At 32.8% G+C, this 11,942-nt stretch overlaps 1 long non-coding RNA gene across 1 annotated transcript in view; it reads left to right on the top strand.

The window, feature by feature from the left end:
• The first annotated feature begins 2,436 nt into the window (after window positions 1–2,436).
• LOC141461712 (uncharacterized) overlaps window positions 2,437–11,942 on the top strand; it is a 432,780-nt gene continuing 423,274 nt past the window's right edge. The window contains exon 1 of the long non-coding RNA XR_012463015.1: window positions 2,437–3,556. This is a non-coding gene — a long non-coding RNA (uncharacterized lncRNA). The remainder of the gene's footprint in view (window positions 3,557–11,942) is intronic.

Below are 11,942 nucleotides of genomic sequence, written 5' to 3'. Positions count from 1 at the left end.
AGTTGGAACCCCCCCGATTGTTCTTTGGTCTCAGGAGTGTAGTGATGTATCCATGTTTCATCCACAGTGACGAAACGACGCTTAAAGTCCTGCGAATTCTTCTGGAACAGCTGCAAACCGTCCTTGCAACACTTCACACGATTTCGTTTTTGGTCAAGCGTGAGCAATCGCGGCACCCATCTTGCGAATAGCTTTGTCATGTCCAAATGTTGATGCAAAATATTATGTACCCGTTCATTCGAGATGCCCACAGCACTAGCAATCTCACGCACCTTCACTCTTCTGTTATCCATCACCATATCATGGATTTTATCAATGATTTCTGGAGTAGTTACCTCAACAGGGCGTCCAGAACGTTCAGCGTCACTTGTGCCCATATGGCCACTCCGAAAATTTTGAAACCACTTATAAACTGTTCTAATCGAAGGTGCAGAGTCACCATAATGTTTATCAAGCTTCTCTTTAGTCTCCTGAGGCGTTTTGCTTTTCATAAAGTAGTGTTTAATCAACACACGAAATTCTTTTTCGTCCATTTTTTGAAAATCACTCGACTTCCTCGATTCAGACGAATGCCAAACACAAAGAAATAGATCGATCTGGCTGAAACTTGGTGTGTGTTCTTCCAAGAGATGCTACTAACTAAACATAACCTCGATACGCGCCAGTGATGCTATCTCTCTGACTTTGCACGGACTTTTCAAACGACCCTCGTATATTGTTTCTAAATAAACCCAATTATTATTATTATTAGATTATGGTACCAGGCTATCATCTAAATATATAATTGTTAATAAAAGTATACTTGTTTTTCTTTTATTTCAAAATGGTACTTACTTAAAAAACACGCCTCGTATTTATTTCTAATCACTTTAGAAGGTATCTAATTACCCTTTCTTACAAAATTATCTTAAAATCAAATGATTCCAGTAAAATGTGTAGGTTTGTGAGTTTGTAGTCACCATACTAAATTCAAATCAAATCGTTGGAGCCGTTTGCGAGAAATACGGAATACTCTATCGCAAGGGGTCCCCAAACTTTTTACCCAGGGGGCCAGTTCACTGTCGCTCAGACCGTTGGAGGCCGAACTATAAAACAAACTATTTTAAAGTAAAAAAAAACAAAAACAAAACGGGAACAAATAGAATATTTCAAATAAAGAACAAGTAAATTTAAATCACCAGACTGCCCAGACATTTCTGTGGGAACTATGGGCCTGCTTTTGGCTAATGAGATGGTCAATGTTCGGTTTAGTTATAGTGCTTTGCCTTTCTTCCTACTTCTGGCTGTTATTTTACACTGTTATCGGAGCCGTGACGCGTGCATCCCGCGTCATCGGAAGTAGTACTGTACATGAGCGTTCCTCTCACTTGACCACCAATGATAGAGATGCCCCTTCCGGAAATGCAGCAAGGGCCGGATAAATATCCTCAGGGGGCCCCGCAAGTGGCCCGCGGGTCGTAGTTTGGGGGACCACTGCTCTATCGTACTTCAAATTTAGAAATTCAGTTTCATTATTGGTTGTTATTGATATTGTAAAGGTGGTAGGAGAGTATAAGGAACAGTGATGGCCCATTAGAGGAATGCTTAACCATTTCTCTGTTCTAGAGGAGCCCTTAATCAGAAAAAAATTTTAAACATTGAAATTACAGTTCTACGAATATTAAATTAACGCACTTTATTTAAAGAAAATGGAACCGTTTTCAACAAAAACTCCTAATAAACTAACAAAAATTGATAAAAAGCGGTGTTTTTTGTTTTTCCAATTTTGAACTGAACTTTAATTTCGTATCCTTAAAGGCGCCACGATAGCCGAGTGGTTAGAGACAAGGCGCACTAAGCTAACAAGTATTGTGTGGTACTAGGTTCGATTCCCGGTGTTTAGGCCTTGGATTTTTAAATAATATGTAATATGAGAACTTTTTAGTAGTAAAGTAGGATTGCTTCAGCTACCAACACATTATTGCTGTTCCACAATGCTTAAGCAGCTGGGCGTTAAGCCTGCCTGAAATAAAATAGGTATCACTTTACTTTTCTTACATTAATGTACCTGAATTTCAAACTAGATTATTTAGAAATGATTATAAACAATTAGTGGCGTAAAAAGTGTATACAGTCGAACCTCTCAATAACGGACACTTGCGGGGGAAAGCAAAGTGGCCGCTGTTTGGAGGTGGCCGTTAGAAGGAGGTAGGCAAGTTTCTCAATGAAAAAATATGGGTTTTTTCCAAACATCTATTTAAAAATTATTTATTATTAATAGATTTAAAAACGTGCATAATTGCATAATTATTTTGCTGTATATGTAATATGCATCAAATTTTTCTTAATTATTCAAAAAATTTATCAAAAAACTACATATTAATGACTTAATTAATAATTTTTATAATAATCATCACATTTATTCGTAACAATAATAATTTATACCTTTCGGCAAGTTGACGATGGCTCGATTTGATTTTTGCAAAATCTCCGAACACATTTATTTTCTCTTCTAGAGTTAACCACTTTCGTTTGGGAGACATATCGGAAAAAATAATATTGTTCGTCCAAAGTTATATCGAAAAATGATTAAAATGGTACAAGATGTATGGAGCTTATATAGGAAACTTTAGGAAAAACCAGAAAAAAAAACAAAAACTTGAGAGGGGATAATTATTTTGATCATCGCCTCAAACGAACTTTTTGTAATAAGGTGGTCGTTGGTGGGAGGTGAAACATATAATCCGTTCCCCAGAATCAATGTCCGCGGTCGCTATGTAGAGTGAGGAGTTAGACCGGAGGTTCTTTTATATAGAAAGTGTATAGGGGTAAAACGGGGAAATCCAAAAACTGTCCGTAAATGGAGGTGGTCGCTAGTGACCTTTATGGGAGTCTCGACTGTAGTTCATTCGGAAAACATTCTGGTCATAAAATAAGGAAAAGTTAAAGAAAATTAAAAAAAGGGATGAAAAATTGAAATTGAAGGGATCTGTTTGTAAACAATACTTGCCCTTTGATTGCCGCTGGTTTGCTATACAGTAAACATCTGTCACAATCCCACCAGTTGCTCTTGCAGCAGATTATTGGTGAAATAAATAATATTTTTACAATATACATATATACATATTGTCAAATGCATGTATTTAAAGGCTAGAAATATGGTTTTGGTGTTAAGGTTGGCAGTACTGGTTTGGCGGGAGGCGCAGGACTACCATTAGGGCCAGTCAGGGACCGGCTCTCACCGGGTATGCTACTGATTGTGGGTGGTGTGTGAAAAGGAGACCTTTTTACTTTTAAACATTCAAAATAATAAAGAAAAATAAAATACAAATAAGAGTGAATCAATTATGTGCGCGCAAAATTTAATTATAAATATAGAACCTAATCAGTTATTAATTTAAATCAGAAGTTACTGCATTTTATTTTGATTATTTATTGCCGGTGACTGTTTTTTTTTAAATATATAATTTGTTTATCTGTTCAAATAATAAACTAATTTTGGTTTATATTTGTTTGTCATACATTGGCTGTATTTATTCATTAAATTTGAACTCAAGAAAGCTCAGAAACGAATCAGGTATGTGGATTATTCTAGCTCCCTCACTCTGTTATTTAAAATATTATTTAATAATAATTTTATTTTATACAAAAAATGACACTTAGAAAATAATCTTAATAAAAAATGTTTTTTTTTTAAAAAAATATTATTTCCACTTAAAAACTATTTTAAAAGAATTAAAAAAAAAAATATATATATAAAAAATCGCCCGAGAATTTTTTTAAATTAATATTTAGCCCGGGCGTTTTATTATTTTTCAAAATACAAAACAGTCAATTTTATAGATAAAGGTAAAAATTGGTAATATTGCATAGATTATTTATTTATATTTATCTGTGCAAAAATTATCCAAAAGTTAAACTAAATACTGACAAGTAATAAGAATAAAAATACAAATATTTTGTTAATTTAAATGATTATTTATATTATCTATCTAATAATCTATTAATATTATTAAATGTATCTAGCCACTAAAATAACTTCCAATCACTTCAGTTTAAAATAAAATGAAACCCAAAAAATTATAATAAAAAACTGATTTGTATGTTCAACAAATTAAAATGATAATATTTGATAAAAGCAACTTCCTAGTTAACCTCTCCCCTATAAGATTTATGTACCTAAAAAATCAGTATTCACTGAGAAAGAAATAATAAATATTTGAATAAAAAATGATTGATCTATTCGTGTTAGTTTAGAATTTTTTTTTTTTTATGATTTAAGGCGCGTCAACATCTAAGGTTATTGGCGCCCGGAGCTTTTTTCAGTGCACTGCCGGCCTCCGGACAGTGTTCTCTCGTTACAGACAACACTGTCCATCACCGGACAGTGAGCTGTAAGAAGCTCCTAGGAAGAGAAAATCTAAGAATTTGATTAAATTGAATGAAAGGGTCATCAAAATGATGGTTTAATATACAGGGTGGAACCGGATAAGTGACGAAAAATTTTTTCTGTTAAACTAGATTCAAAATGTAGTACAACGCCGCCTGAACGAGTGTCCTATCTCTATCTGTTAGAAAGTTATGATTTTTTCAGGTTTTTTTCGACTAAACCCGACCTTACGTCATAAAAACACTATTTCTCAACTTGTGTCTCACTTATTTACATTTTTCAACTCATTTTCGGTTTCAGCATTAAATTTCCTAAAATAATAGATCATTTTCGTAGTTATTTAACTTTAATCAGATTCATTTATTACAATAAGAACGTTAATTTTTTTAGGAATTTAGAATTTTCAAAAATTAGCCTCTTCGACAAAATTGGTCTTAGAGGCTGTCAAATTTCTCAAAAACTGCTCCTTTCAATACTCTTTCCAATGGTATAATAATCAGTTTCAATAATAGCGGTTTTCTTTAGTCTATTACTGAGAAAGTGCTGAAAAACACGGTCTTAGCGAAGGAAGCAAAGGGGACTGGATGAAGCGTACTCGCATATCAAAATTATTATTTATTAACAAAATCATTTCTTTAAGCAAGTAAAATACATAACTACTTAGTAATTATTGAAGTATCATGTTCTCAAAATGCCGACCTCGATTCTTGACGTATAACCGAGCGCGTTTTCGCATTGCTCCCACTGTTGTTGAATCTTTCTCACGTTAGCAGAAATTTAATTTATCAACAAGACGGATTTCCACCTCATTATTCGGTGAACGTTTTCAGCAACAGTGGGAGCAATGCGAAAACGCGCTCGGTTATGCGTCAGGAATCGAGGTCGGCATTTTGAGAACATGATACATCAATAATTACTAAGTAGTTATGCATTTTACTTGCTTAAAGAAATGATTTTGTTAATAAATAATAATTTTAATATGCGAGTACGCTTCATCCAGTCCCCTTTGCTTCCTTCGCTAACACCGTGTTTTTCAGTCTATTACTTTCTCAGTAATAGACTAAAGAAAACAGCTATTATTGAAACTGATTATTATACCATTGGAAAGAGTATTAAAAGGAGCAGTTTTTGAGAAATTTGACAGCCTCTAAGACCAATTTTGTCGAAGAGGCTAATTTTTGAAAATTCTAAATTCCTAAAAAAATTAACGTTCTTATTGTAATAAATGAATCTGATTAAAGTTAAATAACTACGAAAATGATCTATTATCATAGGAAATTTAATGCTGAATCCGAAAATGAGTTGAAAAATGAAATTAGTGAGACACAAGTTGAGAAATAGTGTGTTTATGACGTAAGGTCGGGTTTAGTCTAGAAAAACCTGAAAAAATCATAACTTTCTAACAGATAGAGATAGGACACTCGTTCAGGCGGCGTTCTACTACATTTTGAATGTAGTTTAACAGAAAAAAAATTTCGTCACTTATCCGGTTCCACCCTGTATATATTTATATTTTTTGGTAGGGTAAGAAGCTGTTTAAAATGATCTTATTTCCACATTGAATAGTTAAACATACAAATAATTAAATCAATTATAATAATTTGTTTTTTCATATAAAACAAATTCAGCCTTTTCGACCATGTCAACCTTTGATATTCTTATTATCAGCTAAAAAAAAAAAGCATCTCTGAAAAAAAACCCTCTAACAAATCACATTGAAACGGTAATGTTCTCTTTATCATTTAGCGTCATCTAAATTTTGGAACTTTGGGAAGCATATTGCAGTGTGTGGTGGTGGATTTTGTATAGTAACGGGCTCACTCGTACTTCATTTCCCAGTATATAGTGTTAAGTAAATTTCACATAGTGTCATACAGAAAGTATGAAATCATGTAAATCTTCTTTAATTCGCTTTAAGCGAAGCTTGAAGTGCGGAAATATTAAAAAAAAAAAGGAGTGCTACGGTTTAAATCACTGGCAGCTTGTTCCAGGATTATTATTATTTTTTGTCTTTTTATTAGCGAGCGTATCCCTTTTTAAACCGTTTAAATAGATTGTATACAATATTTAACGTTTGATTGATGAGCGCAACCCTCTTTAAATCATTTAAATAGATTGTGTACGATATTTAACGTTAGATTGATGAATGCGTCCAGCTTTTTCACCGTTTAAAATAAATTAAACACAATATTTAACGTTTGATTGATGAACACAACCCTCTTTAAATCATTTAAATAGATTGTGTACGATATTTAACGTTAGATTGATGAATGCGTCCTGCTTTTTCACCCTTTAAAATAAATTAAACACAATATTTAACGTTTGATTGATGAACACAACCCTCTTTAAATCATTTAAATAGATTGTGTACGATATTTAACGTTATATTGATGAGTGCGTCCTGCTTTTTCACCGTTTAAAATAAATTAAACACAATATATAACGTTTGATTGATGAACACAACCCTCTTTAAATCATTTAAATAGATTGTATACGATATTTAACGTTAGATTGATGAGTGCGTCCTGTTTTTTCACCGTTTAAAATAAATTAAACAAAATATTTAACGTTTGATTGATGAACACAACCCTCTTTAAATCATTTAAATAGATTGTGTACGATATTTAACGTTATATTGATGAGTGCGTCCTGTTTTTTCACCGTTTAAAATAAATTAAACACAATATTTAACGTTTGATTGATGAACACAACCCTCTTTAAATCATTTAAATAGATTGTATACGATATTTAACGTTATATTGATGAGTGCGTCCTGTTTTTTCACCGTTTAAAATAAATTAAACACAATATTTAACGTTAGATTGATGAGTGCGTCCTGGTTTTTCACCGTTTAAAATAAATTAAATACAATATTTAACATTAGTTTGATGAGTGCGTCCTGCTTTTACACCGTTTAAAATAAATTAAATACAATATTTAACGTTAGATTGATGAGTGCGTCCTGGTTTTTCACCGTTTAAAATAAATTAAATAAATATTTAACGTTAGATTGATGAGTGCGTCCTGCTTTTACACCGTTTAAAATAAATTAAATACAATATTTAACGTTAGATTGATGAGTGCGTCCTGGTTTTTCACCGTTTAAAATAAATTAAATAAATATTTAACGTTAGATTGATGAGTGCTTCCTGCTTTTACACCGTTTAAAATAAATTAAATAAATATTTAACGTTAGATTGATGAGTGCGTCCTGCTTATTCACCGTTTAAAATAAATTAAATACAATATTTAACGTTAGATTGTTGAGTGCGTCCTGGTTTTTCACCGTTTAAAATAAATTAAATAAATATTTAACGTTAGATTGATGAGGGCGTCCTGCTTTTACACCGTTTAAAATAAATTAAATAAATATTTAACGTTAGATTGATGAGTGCGTCCTGCTTTTTCACCGTTTAAAATAAATTAAATACAATATTTAACGTTAGATTGATGAGTGCGTCCCTCTTTACAACATTTCAATAGATTGTATGCTATGTCTAACGATTGTTTGAGGAGCGCATTCATTTGAATTACGGTTATGGATAGTTTCTTGAGCAGGATACTTTTTTGATTCATTTTTAAGTGATATTAAAATTTAATATGTGTCAATCATTCAGAGTTAGATGAAAATTTATGAATTAGAACTTTCAGAAAAATAGCAAGAGAAAGTTGTGTGTGTGTTCACAGTAGATTTTAACTAAGATAATATTGCAAGGAGTTATTGTATATGTTACATTTGGACATCGCTGTTGCAGTAAACGTCATTATTTGTTTAAACACAATCAACTAGTATATAAGGGAAAACAAGGCTGTGAACAGTTTATTTAGAACACCAGACATAAGAGTAATGCGTGTTTAGTATAACTCTTTTTTGATTATAACTGCAACATTCACATTAGAATATAGTTAGAATATAACCCAACATTGTAATTTAATAATTTTGACAAATATTTTCTTTTATTTGTCATTGTTATTCGTAATTAATTATTGCAAATTTTTGTAATTACTTTTTTTATTAATTTTACAAATAAGTTGAGCGATCACAGACCATAATCAATTTTTATTTTTTTTAGCTATTAACTCGAAATTATGGTTTTAATTGTAACTGTCCGGTAACTACTGTTGTTTATTTTATGGCAAAATATAGCCTCTATGTAATATTCATAATTTATTGGTTTGTTTCTACTAAAATAAAAACCCCCTTGCGACTTAAAAATTGTGGTAAAAGTTGATATAATGCCCAAGAAGTGTAAAATGGTTGCTTCGTCTCAGCCCTGATAGGTAACTCTAGAGTTCTTCTTCTTCATACCTCATTGCGCATACATGACCCCCAGCACGTCTGTATGTCGTGAAGAGATTTTTAAATAGTTGAGTAACTATATACTGAATGAAAGTAATTTATTGACTGGGTGTGGTGTCAATGGATTAAAAGAAAAGTTTTTGGGTTTAGATTTAGTATTATTCTTGTTTTAGTTGGGTTAGTTTAGGGTTTTTTTTTGTCAGATACGAGGAGAGTGTGGTCGTTAACCGGACAGCCCAGGCTGCAGTAAAAGAAATACGTCTTGACTTTTTTTTAAAAATCAGATATTTTACTATTCACATTTTTACATAGTGGAGAGGGGGCACCTTTGAACAGTTTTAATTTCTCGCCAAATATTTAAAAAAACATTTATTATCGGTAATTTTCACCGTATGTTGTGGTAGATCTGTTGTATAATTGACAGAGTTTCCCTTCGTTTTCATTGTTTGTAAAGTCCAGAATTGAGAAATGTTATATTTTGTATGGTGGAAGTAAAATTTTTGTGGCAGCTTCGGTAGTGTATTGTGAAGATTTGTAGTGGACAAGGTGTAAGTATTGTTAGTCCATATTACCAGTTGGAATTCGTATTTTTAAACCTAGTATTTACAAAAGTCTATTTGCTTGCCAAAAAGTGTTGGATATTATATTTTCTTTTATGGAAGGAGAGGAGGCACACATTTCAACATCACAGTTAAAATGTGCCCTACCGACCGGCAAGTTTGTGACTTTTTTTTTTTTGTTTAATCGCAGAGAAGGGGAAAGTGGGTCCGAACCTACATTAAGAAGCGCAACGAACCGAATATTTTGTTCAATCTTCCTAAACCCATCACTTCGGGTACAACATCCCGAACTGAGTCATTCTTGATTTTTTGGACTAGATATCAGTGGCTTAAAAGAGAAAGTAATGTAGTAGTGAGAGAAATAACTGATTCAGATATTGTGTTCAAAGGTGGGGCAGATATTAAAATTAAAAAAATATAGATATGTATGTAAAGCACCAACTTTGATATAAATCTGTTAAGAAGACTTGAAAGTTGTAGAAAACAAAATAAAAAGGTTCAATAATACGATTCTGGTGCACTCTGTAACAGAAAATGTAAATTCTGTTCAAATGTGGCCCGCTCTCTACTAAATTAGGACCATTCTTCAGGGAAGCGCAAAATTTTGAATTTCCGACCGTACATTCAATTTAAAAACTTTCATATGCATGTAATTTTTTAGAATAAAGTAAATAAAGTGCTTGCTAGAGTTTCAATTAATTACATCAATTGTTAATATTATTTGGTTAGCACTGTAAATTACTTATTATTCTAACGAAAAGTGGTTTATACAGGGGTAAATATAGAAGTTACAAGTTAAACATAAATTCGGAGTCATGCATGCATGCATTATTTCCCAAACTTCGTTTTATGCACAAGCACCACTCTGTAATAATCACTACATCTAGTAGGTAGAGCTACCCAACGATGTCCAAAGTTCTTCTCGTTCCTTACGGGAATCCTTCTTCCAGAAAAAGAAAACCAATAACAGCAGTAGTTTAAGATGAGAATTCTATTCCAGGCTTGAGTCACCTAAGAATGAAAGCTTTCCAATCAAAAGAGGTTAAAGGGGAAACAAGGCCAGGTTCAATGAATTACATTCCCTCTAACGGACAACCAATCCTGATTGCTGTTCTATTCCTATAGTCTAAATCTAGCCTACTCAAATCTTAAACAATCCCTGATAGGATAAAAGGATGTTTTTGTTTTCCATCCCACAAAACTCTACAATTAGGGTCGTGGATTAGCCCCATTATTGTACACCCGTCATCTTAAACCATAACACCCAGTGTGTCCAAGAGAGAGGTCAGTGAAAGACCCTACAGAATCTCACAATCGATTTCGGACGAACCCCAAATCAACAATTTAACTAGAGCTCACAGAGCTCATGTATAATTGCTTGCATAATCTTAATTTTTTCTCATTTTGGATGATTTCCTTTTATGGGTTCAATCTAAGACGTAGCATTACTGAGACGACTGCACTAATCATTGCCGTTTTCTGCGGTGTTAATGAAAGAGCTGTTCTAGATGAACAGCCTAAGAACAATCAGGAAAGCTGACGGTTCAAGGTTCGCAGAACAACTGAGCATCAACACATACTGCTGTTGTGATTGATTTAAAGCGTAATTAGAAGGATACAAATTTTGAAAAGTGGATGCCTCATGAATTGTTTGAGACCACAAAAATTGTTGTTTTATTATTCTTCACATCCTTTGCGTACAAAAACTATCTTCTTTTTTTTTTTTTAGACCGAAGTGCGACTTGTATCCTGTACGAAAGTAGGAAACGATGTGGACAGTTGTTGACAAGTACGAGCCACACAAACAATTGGCCATTGGCCAAAACTCATTAAACAAAAACATGGTTACTGTATGATGGTCTGTTGTCAGTTGTCCTCTAATAAAACATTTTGGCAAAAACCAGTGAAGCCATTAATGGCTGAGTGGTAAAGTCCAGAAATCGAACTAATAGTATCGAAAATTATGCCAACAACTGCCGGCGTTGGTGATGAACTGAAGGGATCCGTTCCTATTGCTGCGCAACAACGTTTTTTCACATCACCGTTCAAAAATTGATTGAGTCGGAGACCCAAATCCTGCCTCACCGTCCATAATCTCTAGACCAGGGGTCGGCAATCTATTTCAAGTAGAGAGCCATTTCAAGGAGAGTAAATAATTTTAAAAAATCTTAACCAAGAGCCGCAAGGATGATGGTGTAAAAAACTCTCTGTAGGCCATTTGCATACACTAATTATTATTTTATGATATTCAATAACATTTAAATGTTTTATATATTTATTTTTAAATATTGCAAAGTAAATAAACACATAAATAATAACTAAACCTGAGTTTGAATGAAAAGGCAGCAGTTTTATACAAGGTGTTCATTTTAAGACCGCTCAAATGAATTTCATGCTTAAACGGTTATCTGAGCAAAAAATGGTAGAGGAAAAATTTTTTGCCGTCACTTCTAGTTTCAGAATATGTGACTTGATTTTAGATTGCATACGCGGCTGTCGCGCGACCAAAACTGAGGGTTTGCAGTTGACCCCGATTTTCATATAAATATTTTTAAAGAGTATAAAAAGTTATGAAAGAATACGGAAACCGTAATTCGATATCTTCAATATTAAAGATGCTAGGCCATTTCAAAATCTGGTATTTATTAATCATATTTCAATTTTTTAACTTGTTATCAAAGAGAAAGAAGAGCACGCGATAGGTCATATTTAT

Source organism: Rhodnius prolixus, unplaced genomic scaffold (genome assembly GCF_049639745.1).
Source record: "Rhodnius prolixus isolate KJV_2025 unplaced genomic scaffold, Rpr scaffold_12, whole genome shotgun sequence".
Classification (NCBI taxonomy): domain Eukaryota; kingdom Metazoa; phylum Arthropoda; class Insecta; order Hemiptera; family Reduviidae; genus Rhodnius; species Rhodnius prolixus.
This window is presented reverse-complemented; position numbering and strand designations above follow the sequence as displayed.